Here is a 24469-nt window from a genome sequence, read left to right as displayed (position 1 = left end):
ATGTTTTTACACTAACACAACCTAAATTTAATTTTTATCTCGTTGAAATAAGGCATGATTCGGTGCCCTTACGAAAACGGTATAATTTTAGAAACTTCTTTTTCAAATTAATACGTTAAAGAATAAAATTTATTTATTATGATTAAATGAAAAGTTATATACAATACCATATAACACGAAGATTCAAGTTTAGGGCTTTAGGATATTTTATTATCTTACGAAATTCACAAAAAAATTAGCTGCCGAAAGGTGCCCATCATTTTTCAAAGACGGATTAATGTCCATTTCTACCAAAATTTAATTTTTATCTCGTTAAAATAAAGCATTATTCGGTGCCCTTACGAAAACAGTATAATTTTAGAAACTTCTATTTTCAAATTAATAAAATTAAAGAATAAAATTTATATATTAACTTTAATCTCAGTTTTTATTTACTTTTTTCTAATTCTTAAAATTATAAAAGGATAAAAAGTAAATTAAACCGAGATTAAAGTTAATTAGCATTGATAGAAATGGACATAAGTGTTATAATAGAATAGCCTTTAAAGAAAAATTTTCGAAAAGAGCGAATGTTTGGTACATATACACGCACCGGCAAGAATGGTATCCCGCGGCGGTTAGGTATACGTGTACGCTTACACGTTGCCTCCGAGGGACACCATTCCTGCCGATGCGTGTACATGAAGACATCTAAGGCCTGTTCGTTTTCGCTGCACTTCTAAACTAGTGCAATAAGTTAGAATGAAACAAATATATTTTCTTTTATTCTAACTTATTGCACTAGTTCAGAAGTGCAGAAAAAACGAACAGGTCTGAAGACATCCTTTTCAGCATTATTCTATAGAATGAGAACTATGTGGCAAAAAGTCAATAGAGCAGACCTTTTTTCAAAAATACATGATTTAATGAATCTCCGTAATATTTCCACCTGTTACTTCTCAGAGGGCATCGACCAATAAAGGTGACTGTTGCAACCGGAATGAAATCTGGCCCTATTGACACCGATTCGGAAGACAATTCTGATTTTGATGTAAATTTTGACTCCGATTCCGATTACAACATTGATTCCGATTAATTACCCTTAGTAATCTTTTTGTCATAATAAATAAATGTTATTCTTTAACGTATTAATTTGGATTAAATATAATTGTAATCTGTAATATCAAAGCATTGATTATTGTAATCAGCGACCTCGAAAATCCCCCTACATACCAATTTTTGCTCGCGAATTTAAGTTTATTTGATGTTTTGATTAGATTGGGAGCTGTGCGGCCTCATCGTCATCGCCATCATAGTCATAGCTGTGATGCCGCGGCCGTGGGCGATCATCATCATCATCATCATCATTTCCATCATCAGCAGAACCAATAAGGGAAAGAAGGGGAATATGACACAGTAGTTAATAGTGCGCATCTCAAGTTTGAGACTGTGACGATAGCTGACGACACGTAAGTGGCAAAATTTCAAAGCTTACGTCAATTCTAGATAATACACATACATTTTATCCCAGCTCAAAGCTTCGTTTGAACGGAGGAACCGAAAAAGAAAACGCGCCTGTTTCCTAACCATTTTGAAGCGACAGGAGTTAAGCTCGTAAGTAGGCAATTTTTATTTGCTACTGTAATTGGTATAACATAGTGAAATACGATCCCTTGGGAACCTTTTGCCGCGTTGGTCCCATAATTTCATTTGTGGTTCGCGAGTAATTGACAAAATTGTTCCAGAATAACAAACGGAATAATCTTCTTCTTCAAGTGCCCTGTCCTCCTAGAACATCGGTGATCAAAAGCATGAGCTGAACCTTATCAACCGTTTTTCTGAATAAAGACTCTGTCCGAACCACTGCCGCAAGTTTTTGAGCCACGATGTTTTGCGTCGACCCGGACCACGTTTCCCCTCAATCTTCCCCTGTATAATGTTCTGCAATAGTGAATATTTCCTATTTCTCATAACGTGTCCGAAATACTCCAGCTTCTTCCTCTTGATGTTTTCCAAAACTTCTGTTTGTTTACTCAATCGTTGTAATACCGTTTGGTTAGTCACTTTAGCAGTCCAGGGTATCTTTAACATTCTACGGTAGGTCCACACCTCAAATGCCTGTATTCTTTTGCACATGGTGTCAGTGATTGTCCAAGCGCCATAAAATAGTATGAACACGTAACATCGCAGCAATCGCAATCTCAAGGGAATCTTCAAGTGTCTGCTAGTAAGTATTTTTTGCATTTTTTTGAACAAGCTTCTGGCCTGCTCTATTCTACACCTTATCTCCTGTGTCATGTCCCAGCTTTCTGTAATCCATCCTCCAAGGTACTTATAGGATGCTACTCTCTCAATATCCGTGTTCTCCACCCTCAGACCATCAGAGATATGCACGGGATTCTTGCTAATACCATCTACTTCGTTTTCTTGGCATTTAGATGCAGACCCGTTAAAGGGAATAATGCACGGCTTTTATTTATGTCGATTATATATATATATATATATATATAGTTTATTTATATTTGAATTTATATATATTTATGTCGAATTAATCGTGCGTTGCAGCCATGAATCAGTTCTACTCGCAAAAAATATTTTTTTAAATATCCCTTTATTTTTTAAGTTTCGCATTTAATTTTCAATTATTTATCATTACTCACATTAACTATACTTAAAACTAATAATTTAAGTAGAAAAGTTCGAAATTTATCCGCTGCAGACATAAATTTTGGCAATTTTCAAACTGCGCACTATTACCCGCCACTTTCATTTTTGCCCGACTTTGCATCGTCCTAAATATCGATCAATAAATATTTAACAACAAAATTATTATCAAGTATGAGTTCACATACTTGTAGACAAATGTTCAAAGGTTCCATAGCTGCATTTAAATTAATTGTAACCATAAAAGCCATTTTGTACTAACAGATTTACCTTAGGTGCGCACTATTCGCCCACTTTCCCCTATATAAGAACTATATGAACTAAAATGTCAGACTAAAGAGTTTTATATAAAACTTGAATTCTGATAAATGTGGTTTGGAATCGATTGTTGTAAAAAAAAAAAAAATTATTTTAAAAATTTGATATATACATATATATATATATATATATATATATATATATATATATCCTACGAATATATCATTTTTTATCAATTTTGATGACAGCTTCGTAAAGAGCAGATGTATTTTAGAGAATTGCTAACGAGAATAAAAGTGAGAATTACTTTTTCACTTTTGGACTTTGTGCACCAGGCGAATTCATATACGCGTCTCTCTCGCACGCTGGAATCCATTACAGCGGCGGGGCTCGCAGGAATAAATTTCCATAATATTTGGCAGGTTGACACGCCTCGCGAAAGAACTGACCCCGCTTCGGGCAACGATCATTCTCGCTTCGTTCTCTACACCTTCTTGCGCAATAAACATCGCCGCTCGATTATTATTGCGAAATAACTATTATTTATTCCTAACCAGCAAAACACCTTTAAAAAACATAACTTTAAGCTACGTAATATTATGCCAATATGCAAAATGTGCTAATAAATAATACGTAGGAGATTTTATTTTATGATTTTTGGTACTATATAATTATCAATTCCTAATCCACTCATAAAATGGTCACATGTTACAACCTAAAGTGAATTTATCAAATATATCTTATACTTTATATACAAAAAACAGCTCATTGAAGAATGTATATCATTATAGCATCAAGATATTCATAATCATATTCTCGAGCAAGAGCCAAATCGCGGGTACCGTCGTTCCCGACAATGGGCCCCATGGGCCCGTCGGGATCAACCATGGGGTGAATTAATAACCAGAAATGGCCCCCGCTAGGCCCCCTCGATGCTGTACCCCTAATTATCCAGCCGACTCGGTCGCGCGCGGCCGCAGAGAGAGAGAGAGAGAGAGAGAGAGAGAGAGAGAGAGAGAGAGAGACCTTAATGCCCCTCTCGTGGGGCCTCACAGCGCGATACAAGCGCGTCGGAGTTCGCGAGTACTTCAGGCGCACGCGTGGGCCGGACGTGCCGGGCATACGGCCCGTTTCTCGAGCCCCGTCCGTTGTGTTCAGATGTTAATAATGTTAATGGGCCGGAGGTTAAGCTTATCTGTCATGCGGGGCCTCAATAGAGAAACTGCGCTCTCTCGCGCTCCGTTCGTTCTCTTCTTATTCCGCATCGTGCCCACCCTCCTTTTTCCTGCGGGACTCCTTCCGAAGGCCTGTAAGGCCTCGACGCGCCAAAGGGACCGATCCGCGTGGCTCGAAACACCGAGTGGACGGTATTAATCCTGGACGGTGAATCCGCGTGGCTTTCGAATGCATTAAGCGGGGCATGACGCCTGTAATAAAGGAAAAAATGACGGTCCCGTATGTACGAGCGAGCACGCGCCCATTCACCGCGATTACATTATATCTATCAAAGCGCAAAGAATTTAATGCTGGGCTCTACAATGTAAGTGCGCTGTCATTAAGATTCGCATACGTAGAATTCGTTGGGGTAATGGCCGTTTATTATTTAGCGAAATATCGATATTTTCTTATTCGCCCCGGGGCACGTCGGGCCCGCGCCGATCGTCAAGTTCCGCCGATTCGGCGATGGGGCCCTTTGATCGTGCGTACCTTTCGAGCACGGGCCCCGAGGCGGTGACGCAACCTCTGGGACCTCGTAAGTCCGCGACGGAATGCGCGCTTTCATCCAAACGTTTAGGACCATCGAAAATGGCGTGAGTTAAAGCAACGAGCAGCATTTTGTTTTTGAAATTACTCACCCTGAAATTATTTATTCGCGCATTTATAAAAAAATAACATAAAAATTACATCATATATTCAATGTTGCAATTTTACGTAAGTATATAAGTATTAAAATTTTCGACGGATAAATATCATCGATACGTTGATCGAAGAATATTATCATTGTAAATGTATCGTTACGTATTCATTAAATTATATAAAAGCGAGAGTATAGAAAGTTCGGTATTCCCACGAGATTGTAAAATATCTCGCGTGCGGCCGAATTTGTGCGAATGTGCACGCGGACCCTTCAAGGCACGTAACGCATAACAGACAAATAGCTCGCGAGCCCTTTTAGCGGCTCAAAGAGCGAGCGGTGCGAACATAATGCCGAAGACGCATTAGTCTTTGGCGTTCCAACCAGATCGTTTAATAGTGGTCATTATTTATACGCGGAGTACTCTAATACTGCACCGTATCGCCATGACCGGGGCTAAAGATAGATATTATGTGTACAATCGTAATGTTTATTACCGCAATTATGACCGACTGGTTGTATGATTACCTACGATGTCATAAGCGCTTAAAGATACGTAGATTACACGGGGGGCGCCTCTTGGGGTCGCGTTTATCCTTGCATTGTACTCTCGATGCGTGCAACTAAATCTAAATAATAGACTCGAGGCGATAACATCCTAAATATAAGCGACAGATTTAATATACAGATCAGAAGGATGTAAATTTATTTTATCAAAGCTTCTCGCAAACAATGGGAATTTGCACGGTATAATTATAGCAGAATTGCAATTGTGTAATAATCATTGTAACCGACGTAAGCGAGAGCGAAAAAACATCGCCGATGAGAGTGTCGAGAGTAGATTTATTAGTCGCGAGGCACGTCGGGCAGGTTAAAATTCCAGTGCTTGATCGCCGCGGGAACGCTATGCGCTTCTTCCCGCGGATCGCGCTTGGCCGTTCGTTGGCGCGATTTATGCACTGCGCCCGCGCTAACCGCTGGATTATACGCGGCCGGCATGAACTGTATCCTAGGCATCGAGACACACGCGAGACTAATGCACCGGCTAACCACTGCCGGATTCAGGGAGAGATCGCGGATCGGTTACGCCCCCCTCTTTATCTTCCCCACGGAATCGCTTCGTTTCGTAGGAGAGGTAGAGAGAAGAAGCGAACGAGACCCCGCTCGAACACAGGCTCGTTTGAAGCTGCAGGTGCGTCGTATAGCGGTAGCTCGCTCTCTGCGCGTCACGCATTTCTCTCTGTTCCTCTTTTACAAAGCGCCTTTACAAATCTGCGCTATTCGGCTTGCAATCGTTGCAATATTGTACATTCTTTAATACTTCTTTAATCAATTGTATAATAGATTGAATAAATCCTATACACATGGCAACACAAATTTATTGATTCAAGAAGATTAAAATTATCGTATGATTTTATTTATCAATTTTACTATAAATAATATTTAATGGCTCGAAATAATTTCCTAACGCAAATTATTATCATCTTCAATACGTCTTTTATATCACTGTCAATAAGCAAAAAAAAAAAGAAAGCAGCGGGATTCATTCTCTGCAACATTGTATTAATCTTATTATTAACTTTAAACAATACTTCAGAATGCATTTTGAAACACATGGGATTAATAACCATCGTTTTGTACTAGCCGAGTCATTCCACTCATTTCTGCAATTTACTTCTACGTGCACTAGCTGTCCTAGGCGATAAATCAACTCATTCCTGTTCCCTCTTCAACGACTTTCAGTACATCGTTCGTTCGAGGACGCTTCCTCGCCGACCGGCAATCAGCACATGCTAATACGAATAATCCTAGACCACATGCTGGCAGGTAATTAGAATAGTGAGAGATGTCCACGAGCCGCGTAGGGTCGTTAACACTTTGAGTGCCTAGCTGATTTCGGCATTAAACTTAATAAATTTAATATATTATTTTAATATTTTATTGCTTTTTTTAATTTTTAAATAAAATTCATAGTATTTCTTTAATATCTTAAATATTTATTGTAGTAAAATTATTCTTAATCGGGTAAGTAAGATCGTCACTCACAAATGGATGACGAGGTCTTTGCGGACGCGTCACTCAAATATCAGTGACATGGCACTCAAAATGTTAATCGTTGATAGTACGCGTGTATAAAGTGTGGTAGCTCTATCGGCGTCCGAGAGAGGTGTTGTTAATGAAAAGCGAAAGCTAAAAATATGCAATGAGGATAATTTGGTAAAGCGTATCATTGCGAAATCAAACATGAATGAGATTATTCGTAATATCGAGTAATTATCGGAGCATAATTACACATCAAGACAAATAAGAAAAGAATGAGTATGTAGTTACCAAAAACTTTTACCGGTAGTGACGACCATTAATCCGATGTGCAATTTCTTTTATTCTGCTCACAAATCCGGCTGTATCTTAAATGCAAACAAATGGCGGTTGTTAGGCATGAATCTTTACGCACCACAAAGCGAACGCTGGGATACGAAATACGATACGGTGTGTAAGTGATTGCCTCATGACAATGATATTTAAAAAAATGCTAATGCTAACATACAAATGGTGTTATACTAAAAGTGAAGCGTTTTAATTTAAAGGACTCTGTAGATACGCGCGAACGTAATTTCACAGGCTTAACAGACGATTTGTCAGTCAATCGCAACTCTGCTAAATCAGTCTGAAATGCAAATGATTAATGCGAAGCGTGAATCGGCCTTAATCGGGGAACAACGTCCGTCCCTCGCCGTTGCTCCTTCGCGCGTGCAATTGTGTTCCCCGGCATGCCAATATCTATCGCGATATATCAAGCGAACGGCTCGCGATCGCTCCGGTACCAGTTCCCAGAAGAAGAGGCGGACAAAGAGGCGAGAAGAAAAATGGGAAGCAACCGCGGTAACAGCATTGCTAAAAGCTACGCAAACTCCACGGACACGCGGCCGCGCAGCGCCGCTCGCGGCTCGCTATTCGCCGGCGATATTTTATCGAGGAAATATCGTCTTCGCCCGTCCCACCGCCGGCGCGTCCAGCCTCCAGGTGCTAACGTCGTCGACCGCGTCGGCGCGGTGCATCACGACGACAGCTTAAAGGACATACCTGACGATCGATTATCCGGCCGCGCGAACAACGGGGGTGACACTCGAGCCCAGGGTGGCAAGGGGGCAGACCGGATAGAGAGGGTGAGAGAGAGAGAGAGAGAGAGAGATCCCGCAGCCCGTCATCCGCGTGGAATGCATAATCAAGATTCCACGGCCGAAGCGCGAGCGCGCACACACTTGTTCCTCGGCTGCCTGTTTTGTCTCGTGCCCCGATGATTTTAAATTACGCCGGTATCGCCGGGCGATCAGTGCCACGGCCGCGGTGGTACCTGCTGGACCGGGCTAAGACCCACGAGTACGGCTCTTTCCAGGCGAGATACCCGCGATATCAACGACGTACCCGGACCCCTTCGGAGCCCAGGGTCCGCGTGGACTCGTCTCGTTGTCGCTCGTACATGAGAAGAACATCGTTTCGTGAGATAAATGAAGAAATTCCTTATTTCCCGAGCACACTTGTCTTCCGTTAACCACTAGGATCGCCACTTGATTCTTCGGAAGGAAATATCTGTTAGTGTTCGAGATGAATAATGTATTTGTTTATTAACTGAACACAAATAGTGAGTGTAATAATTAACGTGAACTGCGTAACATTCTTTTAAATAAGTTATTATCCAGAAATTTGCACCGCAGAACGGCAAAGCCACAAATATTTTATCTCGACTTCTAGATCCGATTGTAGACCGCAGACTACAAGTTGCCAAGTTATGTAAACTATAAACGATATCGTACGTATTAATGATACTTCTTTGTCACACGTTCGCACGGCTGCGCCCATAGTTGAATATAATTTAGATAAAAGCGCGTTCTCCAATCACTGTCGAAACGATACGTCCCTGCAAAAGGATGCTGGGTACTCCCGGTTACCGTGGTGGGAGGCGGGGGAGTCGCGAGTAAGAGAGGCGAGCGAGTTAGGTATGTTGTTTAAATAAGAGCAACGCGAGTCGCCCAAGGGCGAAAGTTGTTGCAGCTCGCTCGGCCGGTGCACACCGCGTGGCACGCTCTCGTACGTGCTGCGGACCAGCAAATATAAATGCGTCTGGTATCGGAGACAAGTGAAACGGAATTTTCGGGACGCCGAAGGTCGCGTCGAATCGCATCGCGATGATGTACACCGATGGAATTCGCCGATTTCGTTCGTCTCTCTCTCTCTCTTTCTCTCTCTCTTCGATATCAAACAAACTATAAATAAAAACGCCAATTTTAAAATCGTTGTAATATTAAATATTTTAAAATATATTGTATCAATCACTAATTAACGAAGGTAAAAAAGTGGTAGCAAAAAATATGTGGTATTAAGAAGTCGTTGATTAGGATAATCGACAGTAGCAGACACGTCGCAGGATATACATTAGATAATCCGCGTAAAACGAGAGGAGGCTCGAGATACGACACGTATTCCCGATAGTCGGAGAATAAATGTTAGCATTAGGAGAGACAGGCGGAACGAAATTTTCGACGGAGCAGAACGTGCCGAGAGCAGTCACGATAGATCGAGGCTGGATTGTATGCAGGCATTGGAAGCATCGACCTTGCGCGCCGGATCGTACTGGATCGTGTTGATGTATCGATAGTCATTCGTTGCTACTACCTGCCGCCCGTGCTGAACAACTGTGCTCCAATGATGCAGATCATCAGACAAGTCGTCGGCCGTATTCATGGAATTTAAATTTGAAGAAATAAGAGCCGCTTATCGTTAAGCCTTTAACTACCTTGTCGAGGGTGCGGCGACGTCACATTCATGATAATCCACGTCGATCTGAATCTATCGAGAAGATTAAAAACTCACGCTTAGATATAGGTACATCTTTTGCTATCGCACTTGTCTGCTTCTTGATCCATGCAGTCAATAGACGCGCATCGTTCGTCGCGACAAGAAAGTAAGATTTCACTATTCGTTATGCGCGCGGCGCGGCGCAGCGCGACGGCAGTCGTGGACCGCCGGTCGTTTCCATGCTTCGTTCGAGATGATAAAACATTATGACCGTTTTATAGGTGGACACGACAGCACGGTAAATCATCGGCGCAAGCGAGCAATGGCTCGCGAGGCCATGAGAGATCCCTTAACGATCCGATGTCATAGTCGAATGCCTGGCCGCTTCGATGCCGATTGCCTTCAGTGGAAGCTTAATTTTTTTTCCGTCTTTTCTTTTTTCGCATCTCGCGATGCGAGACGATTTTCACGATATTCATGATATTCGCGCGCGCGCGCGGCAGGTTCGCGCGCGAGTTCATGCGAGCGCAAGTTCTCACGCCTTTCGCTCTAGTCCGGTAATTGCTGGACGGATCGAAGCATCAGCGGACCGGCAACGAAGCAATCCCTGACGTAACTACGTACGTCGCCGCGTAATAGAGCCGGTAGTCGTCGCTATCGCGCATACCTCGCACGTTCGGGATTATTACACATCGGCGAGTAGCGACGAGTCGAATTACCTCGCACCTCAGATAATTAGCATGGCGCACTTAATGCTGAGAACTTCATCCAGCATCGGTAGCATCGGGCTGCTCGGGAGAGCGTCCGGTATGCGCGGAATTCGCGACGGAGATAAGCATCGTAGACTCGCGGGGAGTTGCTACCGAACGCACATATCTCATTTGTAAAAGTACCTGCGAGCACTCGCCAATCTGCTTGGCCAACCTGCTTAACTAATTGTCAGTCACTTACTCATTCGTTGTTATCGTGAAGAAGATGTGATAAAAAGATGAAAAAACACACATACACGTGTACACATATTGGAGTATATATTAAAAGCTAGTAGAGACAAACAAAAAGATAACTAATATTAGATAGATATATCCGAGAATTTACGAGTCGATCCAGTCAAGATACCAGGAACGAACTTAAATCGAGATACGTTCAAGACATAACTCGAGAAATCCTCATATAGCTAAGGGCGGTTAAATTATACGCGAACCGAGCGCAAATACATCTCTAACGATCGTGCAGCATGCCTGCACTTTCAACAGGTCACCGTGCTTTCTACCAATTAATGGCAGCTCTTCCGGTATGACGTCCGAGCAGCCAACACCCAGTATCTCCCCCGTCAGGTCGACCTAATAATATCTACAAGGCACAACGTGCACGCCACGGTTAAGCCTGGCCGATGCACCGTCTGGCCCAGTTGCATAAATCAAGGCCGATCTTTCGGTGGTGCCTGGCAGGCTAGAGCAGCCAAGGCGATAGCAACGAAAGGGGACTGAAGATAGTAGGCGGCAGCGGCGGCGCCTCAGCCGCTTCTTCTTGCTCGTCTTCTTGTTTCCTCCTTCTCCTCTCGCGGTTATGATCGGACCGCAGACCGCGACCATTGTTCACGAGGCGAGCGGGGTCGGTTCGTCTCGTTATATGAACGCTCGCGCTGCCATAGTCGAGAGATAAACAGCGCTATGGGGCCCCGCCGGCCGCCGCCGCTATACGTGGAAAGGAGCGAAGATATCCATATACCGGGCCGTGAGAGGTGCATCTAATGGGGCGACAATCGCATATCGTTAGGGATACAGTCCGCGGCAAAATCCCGGATTGACTACGCTGAAAGCAGACCGGGACGGTAGACCGAGCCCTTATGCACGTTTCGTTGACGGATAATCTGTGACGTGGATGATAAATCCCGCGAATAATGCCTAAGCAATCAGTATATGAAACATATATATTTTCTGTGTGAAAATACACAGAAATCCTTTCGAGACTTTCGAAATTTTACGATAATTACATAAGAATCATTAATTTATAAGTGTTGGATATAAATAAAAATTGCAATTGCCAATCTCAACCAATCTTACGATCGGAGCTTCCTTCTTGCTAGATATTAAAGAGCGTTGCACACGGATCAATCATTTCCCCCTATGTCTTTCATTCTTCGATCACACGGGCTTTCAGGTCTCACAGGATCAAGGGATCACGAGGAACAAGTGCGGACGCGGTCCTTCCACGAAGTGGTCTCATCAATTTCCTCGTTAACCCTATCATAATCGGCCGCGTCCGGCAGAGGAAAAAAGAAAACCGCCCGACAATGTAACACCGTGATATAAATATATCGCCTTATTTATTACCTGTGTATCATCCCCGTAAAAGGAGCAAGACACTTGTTCCAGATCGATCATTCGCCGCCGTCCTTCGTTCGTATTCTCACAATGTTGGCCGAACCGAGAGAGGAGTGTATAGCGAGAGGAACAAGTGCGAGTCTTCTTCTTGACCTTCCTCACGCTCGGTACCACAACCACCTCATCAATCTCCTCCTCCTCCTCCTCCTCCGGATATTAACTCACAGGCTGCGCGTATGTGTGCGAGTACGCGCGGCGCACTCGACTTCCCCCTTCCTCTAACGTCGCCGCTTTCGACCGACTTCTTTATATCTTCCTCACGATCGGCACGTACCGACATCACAGCTTCGCTTTCGTTTCTGCCGTTAAGAGTACGGCCGCGTCACTGCCGGGGTTATCACTGGGTCCTCTCCTCTGCGTCGAGAGTGATTAATGATCCGCCGTGTACCACCATTTGTAGGCTAATAGTGTTACTTGTATTGAACTTATTGTAGAGAACAATCAATATGATCACTTGTCGAAATTAATCTTTAATTACTTTCTCGAGCGTAAGTTTTTATTACGCGATTATGAAAGAAGGGAAAGAATTTTGTAAAGGGATACATAATACTTACATTTTGGAAATATTAATTTTTATACAAAAGAATACTTTTTACCGAAAAATATAAACTTTTATTATAAATTTGCATCGTAAAAGAATACGGATCGTTATTTTTCTAAAAGAAAGTTTCACAAACATGAAGACATTGAATTCGCGAGGATTACTATTATTTTTTTCCGCATTCTAATAATGAGCGTTGAGATTTTTGCTGATTCCTTGCGATTATAAATTTGTATTCTTGTCCTTTCAGCTTCAGCCTCGGACCCCTCGTTAAATCACTTCTGCATCATCCACGGAGTTTACATAAGTCAGCCAAAGTGGGCCCGCTAACGATCCGGAAGAAGGGCTGCATCAGCAAAATTGCAGTTAATGGCGCGGCCCAACGCCCACTGCGAGCTTTTTGCTCACGAAGGTGAAACGAACCGAAGAAATATGAGATTTTATTCGCGTGTAACTTATAATTTAATGAATATTCCCGAAATAAAAGTACGTTACCGCGCTAATAGGATGTATTTGTTAAATGCTGCATCCATTTTAATCGCATACTGGTTGCACTACTAGAATAATCGAAAATTATTATCGACAACGATTGTATGTACATGGATATATCGCGGAAACCTTGATTGAATTGGATGCGAGTATATGCATATGTAGATTAGAAAAATCGCGCTAAATTACTTTGCACATTACCCACGCTATCATGAGTTCACGGCGCGGTAATCACATCACTCTCCTCACCGTTACAGCCCGACGCTCTATTATCACATCGACAAATCCAGAGAGTGCGGCGCGATAGGTAGGGGGAAGTAGCCTGGCGTAAACGTAACATTAGATAAGTTACGAGCCATGCGCATTCTCCGCGCGCACGGAGTGCCAACGGGAGGCGCACACCGTTGCCTGCTATACGCGAGAGCGGGTCTAAACAGAGCGCGGGTACGGGAACCCATGTACGGAATATCTGTACGACGGGAGCAGTTACGTTCTTCCTCCTTAGGCGGGCGGCGCGCGGGCATGGGAAAAAATGTCACATTATTCTCCTATATGGTGATGCAGCACGCCGCTCACTTAGAAAATTTATCCTCTTACACGGGACCAACGCGGGCGCGTCGCGGAAGCCCCGAGAAGGGGGCTATCGCTTATACGGTATTGTGGGAGTTACGGAACTGCCGGTGCTACCGAAGCACTCGGGATGGATAGCGAATCGTTCCCTACGTTTTCCCGTTCGCCGAAGATATATATTCGCGCGGGTTGCGTATGAACGCCACTTCCGTGCACTGCACGGGGGGACGACATGAGGCGGAATTTATCTCGGGTTAATAGATACGACGTTATAGCCGGGTGCGCGAGAGGATGCACTTGGGTACCGTGCTGCGCCTAGACTGCCGCGTAGAAAATACCGTATCTTTCCCAGCGTTTTTTGCAGGAAAATTTATTCCGCATTTTTTCCGCTAAATTTAAAGAAGACAAACACAATTCTAAATAAATGAATCACAAATAATTATCGTAGATCAAAGGTTCGTGCGCATTATGAATTAAAGCAACAGGATACGTTTAAGAATACATTGTTTGCATAATAATTTTAATCTGGGCAAATCACAACTGTCCTAAAACAGAGAGATAATTTCACACAGATAAAGAATTCGACATTTCAGCTCTGACTGTATCAGAGATTCGTGCACAAGCGAAATCAAGGAAGTTAATATCGTGAGGTGAGTGACGGCTTAGATTCGACTCGTCCCATATCGTGTACGTCTTCGACGATCGGCACATTCGATGCACCCACGCGAGACATATTATATATGACATTGTCGGCCGAGCCGAATACAATTTTATTTCTTTCTTCGCGAGGACATCATTTGCAAAATGTCATAGCTATTTCACTCCAGGACAATCTACGAAGCTTCCTTGATTCTTCCTAGAGATTTCTCAGGAACATGTATAAACCTTTACAATTTAATTTTTGAATAAAAATAATTTTTTACAATTTAATTTCTTAATAAAAATATTTTCAACATTTAAGATTTCTGAATACCTCGAATTCAAGCTTACTGACATGAAAAAGAGGAGCTAAAATTAAACAAATACACAGGATATTTCTCAATATTCGCCGAGCAGCGTCTTCACAGTTTTTTTTTTATTTTTGTTTCACCTGTCGTGTGGTTCGCTACGTCGGCCGATTGGTGCAGAGATGGACAGACAGATAATTATCTGATATATCGAACATATCTTTAGATCATGTTCAACAGCAAATGAAAGGAAGGTGGCGATGTCTGCTTTCGCCTTTGCTTTGGTGGTGCAATCGGGGGGCGTTCGACAGATCGCGGAACGGACGGCCGAGGATCGAGAATCGAGCGAAGAATCTATCGATCGTACGCACTGATAGGCATTATGGGATTAAACGATAATGACGCAACACCCTATGTATCACACCGTTTGACACCTTTCGTATGCTCTTTAATTACCTGTCCCGAATATGACGCGACGTTGTTAAGATCAACCGACTCATGATCCTTTCAATCATTCGCGAACCTTTATAAATTGCATCTCGAAGAAACAAATTTGCCAATAGACTTGAAAGAGTTGAGTTGCAGTGGAAACATGCAAATGTGTGTACACGATAATACATGAAGTGTATAAAATGAATGTTAATATTAAATGGATGCTACTTAAAAACTGATACTACGATATCGAAGGAGATCGTTGAGTGTGATCTACACAGTTGCAGCGAGTGCGAGCCAAGATCAAGGTTGGATCATTAAGTCTTCTCGATCCTACATTAGGATAAAACGACGCGGATCGTTTTACGGAGCGCGGAGCGGCTGAGAGACATCGATGCTGGTATGTCCGCGTTGCGCTCTCGATCAGCCTCTCGTGGTGGTCCCCCGGTCCGATATATCGAACGATCAGCGCATGTAGGCGCTGCAGCCGGCAGTCCTACACCGTTTTGCATAATACGACGAGACGCTTGCACGCGGCCCCTTCGCGCCGAGCGTGTCACGGACCCGCCAGGTTGATGACGCCTTACTCGAATATTTCACTACTGAATCACACCGATGCTATCGTTTGTTACTCGTGCTTTCCAGATCAGTGTCATATGAAATGTCCAATCAAGAATTACAGTATGCTATTTAACCTGTAGAAATCTCAATCTGTTGTAAGATTTCGTTTCTCCTTTCGGTTTATAAAATATCTCAATTTTTGTGAAGAATACTAATTATTGAGATATCACGAAGCGCGAGTACCGTAAAACTATCAACGCAATGGAATGACGAAAACAAGGCGCAACCTGTCACCTTGCGGCGTAACAAAGCCTAGAACGAAGTTCAAGCTCGTCACTTCACTATCTCGGTCCTCCGGACGGAGATAATATATATCCGAAAGGGATCTTCGGGCAGAGCGGAGCGGAGAAGACGGAGGCGAGGAATAGTAACGGTACGCGTCATGCAACCCACACACATAAAGTCTGGCCTATTACCACCCAGGACGTCCTCCGGTCAGCGTTAAAGCCCCACGGATCCCCTCGCGCTGCCGCGTTGAAGTCTTATTTATTGTATCGGCGCGCTCTTTCGCGCGGCCGTCCCTCCCTACCCCCTTGTTCCCACCGACAACGATTATCGCCGCGAGTTATTACGCCGGTTCTTTCAGCGCAACGCCGGCCGGCCCGAAAGGTCGCGCTCATGCCCGATAAGGGTCACTCGCGATGCTATACGTACCGCCGTGCCGCGGCTCTAAGCAAGATATGGCCGCAATATTTCAGATAACGCGCGGAGCCTCTCGAACGCGCCGCTCGCCTACTCTTCAAGATCGCGGGCCACTCATGCGCGAGGCGCCGCGCCGCGCCACGGATCTGACACGGGGTTAACTTCGCCGAGGAGGAGCCGCATGACGATTGGATTTCCTGGATCCTCGTCGCATTTACGTCATCGAACTAGGAATAATCTATCCCACGCGCCGTACGTGGTTTCGCGCGCAAGTTCCAGTCAGGTGGCTTCCCATACGACGTGGATACGTGAGTTCAGATTTTGTTTCAGGTTTAGATCAATTATATGTTATATTTACATTTGCTTATGATGTACGATGCTCTTTTGCATTAAACTTGTTCCCATTTTTCGATATAATTTATTAAAATAATAAATAATTGATTAACGCATAATTTAGACCTCTGCCGGTAAATCGCGAATTGCGGTCACGATAAGATAAATATAAACAATATATACTAGCAAATAATTTGCAATTGCGAACGAGAAATTCCTAATAATTGTGATTTGATCAGTACAGAACTGTAAGCTGGCGTATGTACATACATACCAAATGTTTCGAGCGGTCCGCACCGAAGATTTCCGTGCTATTACCGTTAATACGTTCTCGGGGCTCCGTAAGAGGGACTATGCAAATTGCGGTAGGATACCCTCCGGATGAAGCTGCGGTGGAAGGTTAGTTTGGCCACGACCTGTGCGTGATACTAGTTAGAGAAATCGTACTTGCCAATGCGAGCACCATTAAAGTAAACCGAGCGCGGAATCGATTTCGCCCGTTTCTTTTATCGGAACGATCGAGGTGAAGGAAGTCGATCTTTGCGCGATGTTACGTTACATCTCCTCCTCCTCCCTATCCGGTGCGCTTCTTTTCGGTCTGCTTGTGGGAGAGATCTCTGGAGTACTGGAGGAGAATGCCGGGCAGGCATCGCGAGTGTGAGCATAATCGATTCCAAGCGCCGTCTTCTGTATCCGCTATCTATTTCAGAGCGAGTCGGCGTTGCGCGAGAAGTTCGTACAGGGCATGTTGCTTTGCGTTGCAAATACCTTACGTATGGTAATAGATATGTCGATCGTGTACATTCCACCGCGCTGTTAGCGGCGTCGGGATTCCCTCGGATTGCCGAGTGGAATAGAGTGTAACGGTTGTTGCCGTACTTTTCTGGAATTTCTAATTGATCGCGAGAATTTCAGAAACAGATTTGGGAAACCTTAGGTTGCCGAGACCCCGAGGCTGGCGGTGAAAGCAACGTTATTCGCGATATGCAAATCCGTCTCTATTATGTCGGAGCTTCGACGTCAGCTTGTCGCGCAAACGCGCGAAAATACTGCGCAATTAAGCGATGCGTAACTCCGAGCTTGTCGTTCGCGACAGCTGATGGTGAAATATATTATCGCGGCGAAACTTATCTTCCCCGGCGACGTTTATGTTCATAATTATTAATTTACGGCGCGGACGCTTCAGGCATAACGACGGGAACGAGTCAATCGTGCTCGTCGCGGTCGCGACCTAGCGACTTCGATGCACTCGAGGTTTGAAACTATGCGTTCGTTAAACAATTTTTGTGCTTGCACCGTTTCTATAAGTCACTTTATAAGGAAATCGAAGTTTCCAACTATTTATTAGAATTTTTATTAAATTTAGACAATCTCAAGTTTTGATTTATATTTTTCATCGTTCATGTCACGCTATCTTGTAACATCGAGAAGAGCATTAACGGACTTACATTTAAACCGAGCATTCCACTTGATCTTCCCGATACCTTTTTTACTCTCTCGTGAAGTTTCGAACGAAGGCGGCGGCACGATGACGGATGGCTGTCTCTTAGAGGGGCCCCTCTGCGGGGCCCCCCATCGTCGTCAGATCCATTACAATTCATTGCCGTATGATAGATGTCGTTCGTTTGGCCTCGATGCTTGATTGAGTTTAACCTGTGCCTGTGCCCTAAGGGCAAAGTAAATTTTGATCCCTTCGATCATATTTAACGTGCCGCATAGCGCGATCGATGTTCCATGTCGAATCATCTTGTCCTTGGCATCGGTAAAACCAATCAACGCTCTTTTCAACACACGCATCAGATCTAATAATCTTAAAGATGTTTCGAATCTCTTGAATATGAAATGAATAATTAACAAGTTCTTCAATTTATTCTTTACTTATTTAACTTGTTATGTATGTAACATATCACATTGATTATATTTTTAATTTTTAAAAATGCATTTTTAATATGCATGTTGTGTTTTGTGTCCAATTTTTATTATATAATTATAAAAAACTTTCGTTCTATAACATCTTTCGAAAAAAGCTTCCTCTACTTGTTTCCTTTATTTTCTTCGACAATTTAATCAAACGTTTTTGTTCTAATTTTTATTATAATGCGAGTTTCGTACAATCAATAAGTAAGCGATTATTTTTTTCGGATTATGTATTATTCTGTAACATCTTATTTGTAGCAGCGACGTGGGAAGAAAAGATTTTGATAGCGCTGCAATAAAGATTTCCGGAATATCCATAACAATTGATCAGAAGGTAATCTCGGTTGTTACAGAATCCTGAGAACGATCATCCGGTTGTTCGAAGTTAGAACGGTATTTATGGCGAAATTATAGTTGAACCGCAAAAACTTATCTAACCGCGTTTAAACAGCTTCAAAAACAATCTCGAGATACATTCAGGACTGGCAAGGAAGCAAATATATATGAGATCTTATACAGGCTACAGATATTTTACTGATGTGGTGTAATTAAATAATAATGGCAAAATACAGTAAGAAAAAAAGAGAGATTTAAATTCTTCTGCTTAAAACTCTATATTTTACAATCTTTAAGAAAGTAACAACGCTGAAAGGATCAAGCATTTGTGATCAACTCCAGCGTGAACATTAATTCGGATCCGTCGTTACTCGTTCCACAAAACGATCAAAGAAGCACGCGGTGTAGGTGTTTCGAGGAAGAGCCATTAAGGCCCATTTTGTAGAAGTCACCTGTAGCCGGGTACGAGCATCGGGGATTCATTTGGATGGACACCTTGCGGCTGACTGATGCGCCTCGCTTATCGAGACGACATGCCAGAACGGATTGAAATATGTCCACATTCCCGTTGCCGGGTTATTGACCTATCCCGCCCGCCCACCCCCTCGAATTCCTAATGTTCAGGTTATGATACAACCGGGAGAAGTTACGGGGCCAGCCCAGCGGGACGTCGAAATGGGTGAAGAATACTCCGGCGGCAGTCATCGTCAGAAATTAGTGCTCTTCCGAGAAGACTCGTCGAACTCGCGAGTATCCATGTCCGCGCGCGTAGTCTCGAATCTATTGAAAGGACCAGCACGAGCATGAAATCGTTTTTTATGTCAGAATCGAGAGGATTGAGATTTTACGGACTTCTAAAGGCGATGGGGAATGTCTTTATTTTTATGATGAAAAGGCGGAGAAGCGTGCCCCGTCGCGACTTGATGGATGTCGAAACGATGACACGGAAATAGCGATAGGCGTCTCCCTCGAGACTTGATAATGATCGATTGCCGATCCACAGATTTATTATTATGCATCTTTTGTTTGAGAATTGAGATCTATTCGTGGTATGCTAATATTATTTTTTCCAGCAGTCCAGTTTACATATAGTTGCATCTGCTAGTAATAGATCACTGCTTCCAATATATCTTAATTTTCTTACACTAATACATCAAAAAATAAAGTCGAAACAAATGGTCTCTCTATGTTATTAGGAAAATAATAAATTATTAAAGATTGCATGTACAAAAAAGATACCATTTTATAACAGTCGTTACGAAACTGAACAGTTAAGAAATATCAAGAGGATTATTTTATTTTATTTTTTTTATTATTTAGCAATATTATTCGGCCAAGTGACACAAGCTTACGGCGAACGCCATCAATCGAGCTGGCGTTCGTCTTTACGCGCCGTATGCACATTGTAATGACGGACATAATGAATAATAGAACGATTTTTCAGCGAGCATTATCACGGGAGGAGTCAAAGCGAATAAGTCGCTCTTAAGGGCGTTCTCCGCGGCGCGGGGCCCGACCGAAAAAGGCCCGCGAATTTTCGGTGGGCGATTCATTTGTATCTTCGCCGGACTTGTCCCCAAGAGTGTAAGGACCCCTGCGGTTTCGCCACACTTGTATTTGCATTCGGTGCTCGATCCCGTAGCGTACCGTAGGGCCCATCCGTAAATTAACCTGCTGCGTTCTATCGCGTGGTCGGAATGAGATATCGGGCACCCGCCCTCAGGAGGACTGCCCTTCTATAAAATATCCCTCGTCTCGCTGCGAAAGAGCATCGCCGTTCGTTCCTCGGGACCGGTCGCCGTATTCGGCGGATATTAGGCCGGATTTTATTATGACCATTTCTTTATTAATGAGAATATTCCGCCATTAAGATTGTTTGGTGGCCTGTGCTTTTTTTACGTGAGTAAATAAATTGATAAATTACGTGATCATAATATTAGTTTTCTTTTTCATTTCGTACTGATACTTAATCGTACATCAAATTAGAGGATCGGTCTCTGTCGTAATAATTAACCCTCAAATGAATTCCACGCTTGTTCACGCTATAGTTGCTTCGACCATATTAGACCATATTATTCGCGCCGTTCGCGTAACAATGGCACAAAGAAAGTGTGTAGAGTCTAATCAAAACACAGTACATTATCGAGTCTTTCCGAATAACATATTATCACCTTCCTCGTCCAGCTATGCTCGTTCTTTCACTTTGGTGTATTATTCCGTTAATAAGCGTTAGATAATCCTGCAATATTTCAGCATATATACGTTCATCCTAACAATACACAATTAGCGTGACTTCTCGCGATTCTGACTTAACATAAGGCTCGCGCTGCTGCGTCAACGTGAGATGCGAATTAAACGGCCAAGTGTAGCTTCGTCGCGGCTATCAAGAGACGCTGCTACGAAAACGTCGTTACTTCGCGGTCGTCGCCGGCGATTTTTCCCGTTCGGCTCCTCGCAGCCGCCGCGCCGCGTCGAAGATTCTGAGTCTTGTCGTGACCGGTGCCACGCGTGGTATCTGATGTCTACATGTGTACGAGCACTCTCGGGCCTCGGGCTCACGCGATCCCAGTCCTCCTTTATACATCCACCTTGGCAGCCTTAACCACCTGTGCACCGAACCGCTTTCCCCTGCCGCCGCCCCCGCCGCGCTCCGTTCGCTCTCTCGGGCACCCGCCGATCCCCCTTTCGTTCCCTCCGCCGCGGAGTGAGAGGACATACCGATACCGCGCCGGCGTCGTTGCTACGCTCTGTACAAGGAGAGAGAGACGCGGTTAAGATACAGCCCTCGTTCCTAAAGCGGGCAAGATCTATCGTCCGTAGCTTTTCAAAGGGATCACGAGGAATCGCATGTCCCAAACCATTTATCAGCGTGTCGGCCGAGGTGCGCCCTTCGCGCTTAGCGAAAGAGAGAGAGAGAGAGAGAGAGAGAACGCTCCGCAGGTCGAACGCTCGATAAGGTCTCGCGTCGACATAATGAAGAGGCGGCCGCTTCTGGAAAACTGGCTGACGTTTCAATTTCGTGCCTTCGAACCGCGCGCGCGCAACGCACGGTCACTCGCGGTTGAAAGGCGAGATCGCGGACTGATTAAGTAACGAAGCCGAAACATGGAAGGCAATGTTAATGACGCGTAACGTCGTGTGTTACGTGGGATCATATTTCTTGACTGTCACTCCGTTAAATTTATTTTCCGTCTTCCTCAAAAGTGCAAGTAAACAATGGTGGCTGCGTTGTCTTGCCGTTGCGTTATTAATATCTCTAGAAAAATAGATTACATCATAGACGTTTTGCTTCCTATTAACGTTACTCTTTAAGAGCCTAATCGTGTCTCTAATTATTGATGAAATGCTACAACGTTTGCTTTAGTCGTATTAGAATGTCAGAGGCTAATTTTTTCGCAGCGCTCATTAGTATTGAATACCGAGCCTTAAAGGCTTGTAATGTAATATCATTTAAAACGATGACTAGTGTCTATTGTCGGGCTGGTAGCAACGAGACGATTGACCTTTTTGGCTTTCGCAGCGTTAGCGTAACGACGCGGCTAAGTGGTGTAAATAGCGATCGTGCACAGTTTCCGTACCGTGTAGCCCGTTTTATGGTGAAAGGGGAATACCTTTGTACCTTTTACGTTTATACCCCCGGAGTATGTGACTTCTCGGGTGGCATGCTTTAAAAGAAACGAAAATTTAAGAGCACCAACACACAGAGGAGAGACGAGATGGAAGGCGACGAAGAAATTGTTCGCGCGGGAATCGATTCTCGGAGGACGAAAGAAACGTGCATATATCTTCCCCGGCGAGACGAAGCAAATACGCACGAAAACATATTACGAATGGAGCATTGCGCAAATCCACGTTACAAACACTGCCATTTATCTTCGTGGAATTATGAGATTGTTACAAAAATAATGAATAACGTATTTGGATAATATGTTATATTGCAATATGAACATTATTACGTCGATCAGAATAAATTTCAATGCCTTTAGTAGAGAGTTCGACGTAAACCCTTTCTCGAGTTATATTTCATAAAAAGCTGAGCAATGTTCGACTGATATCAAGTGCGAATAATACCGTCAATAATATATCTATAAACGATCATCATCGCCAATCAATACTGTGCTTGACTGCATTATGCCTTGAATATCTTGCTCTCGCTCCACGAGCCGTTTCCTGGGAAAAGCAATGATCGTAGCATGCAAACGAGCATCTCGCGCTCGCATGTTATGTCAATCCGCATATGCTGATAAAGCTAAAGATAAAAATGTAACAGCCGGGAATAACAAAATCTCGAGGGTGAAAAGCATTAGTTTATAATTGCGAAATTTATATATCTCGTTCATTTGACTTGCGTGACTGAAAATGTCGTTCTCTGGCATCAGAGAGAGAAATAAAGCGATAATTTGTAGCGACCTTCCACATGTAATATATATACTATAGCTAGAGGTGACATTTCGTCTTGTGAAGTAATAAGCCTGCATAACGCGAATTTGCATAGTGGATTCCACAAATTATGAGACCGCGGCTGGCATCGGCCGGCCTGTGTCGTGCGTTATCTCTCCTCGGTATCTGTAATGATTACCTACTCAACCTTAAGGAGTCATACGTATGGACGCAAACGTGTCAGGGGGATTTTTACCTGCCGCATCCCTGATCACGTTGCGGTACCGCGATAGCTGTTAAGAGACTTGTGCCATACTCCATCGGGTTCATAGACACGATCCGTAACGGTGAGACTTTGCATCGCGATGTATCCACCTGAGTAGAAACGCGACGCGTCACCGTTATATGCAATTTTAATAAACATTTTTCGTCCACTCGTGCGCCTATCTCTCGGTTGACAATTATTTCCTGGATAACCGCAACGCGGACTGATATTAACCACGATCTAAATACAGTTATTCCACTATATAGATACCGATTTAAATATGCCATACTTTATTTCTTTTCAGTTTGGCGCTAATCTTCTTATTAGCTCCAATTTTTTCTTGCATTAAAATTATTATTATTATTGACAGAAGCATACAATTATAGAATTTTATAGTTTTTATATTTATCATTTTCACTAGCTGTTTATCTTTATCTCGCAATGCGTTTCGTCCACTGATCATTATTTAGCCTATGTACAAAATGTATAATAATAACTTATCTACAATATCGAGGCGCTCAAAGACACGCATATCTCGGTAGAATTTCCTGTTTCGTTATAAATAAATCTGGACTAACGAAGGCCAGTAAGGATCTCTCTGCGGACCCGATGGCCTGCACTCGCGGTAACTCAAAACCAAGCACAGATTGTTCGTTCGTGGTACTCTTTCACCGGCGGCTAAGTCGTACGTTTTCCAACAGCCGGACGTTTCCTCCGTGTTCTCCACCCACGTGGTGCTAGGGCGTCGCGTGGATTACGTAACAGCGTTACGAGTGAACAAACGGAGAAAGAGCACGAGAAGAAAGAGAGAGAGAAAGAGAAACGGAGAGAAAGAGAGCTATCGAGAGAACAACGGCGAAAAATGGCGAAGGGTGGGTGGCGAGCGGCAGAATCGATATTCACGGCATGAGGGGAGAGTTCGCTTGGCCGATTAGAACGCAAATCATTCAGGTGCCCCGCTGATTAGGTAAGCCAAGACTCTATCTCGAGATGTGGGATGGGCCGCAGTCACGTGTAGCGACGTAGCTTCGCGTTAAGTTAGCGCGGACTTCGAGCGGG

At 43.6% G+C, this 24469-nt stretch overlaps 1 long non-coding RNA gene across 1 annotated transcript; it reads left to right on the top strand.

Moving 5' to 3' along the window:
* Positions 1-980: 980 nt before the first annotated feature.
* LOC139768021 (uncharacterized) lies at positions 981-1839 on the top strand. Its single transcript, XR_011717266.1, has 3 exons — positions 981-1448; positions 1511-1593; positions 1725-1839. It is a non-coding gene; the product is annotated as an uncharacterized lncRNA (long non-coding RNA).
* Positions 1840-24469: the final 22630 nt, after the last annotated feature.

This window comes from Temnothorax nylanderi, unplaced genomic scaffold (assembly GCF_030848795.1).
Source record: "Temnothorax nylanderi isolate EJ_2023f unplaced genomic scaffold, tnyl_v1.0 TNYL_tig0002_pilon, whole genome shotgun sequence".
Lineage (NCBI taxonomy): Eukaryota > Metazoa > Arthropoda > Insecta > Hymenoptera > Formicidae > Temnothorax > Temnothorax nylanderi.
This window is presented reverse-complemented; position numbering and strand designations above follow the sequence as displayed.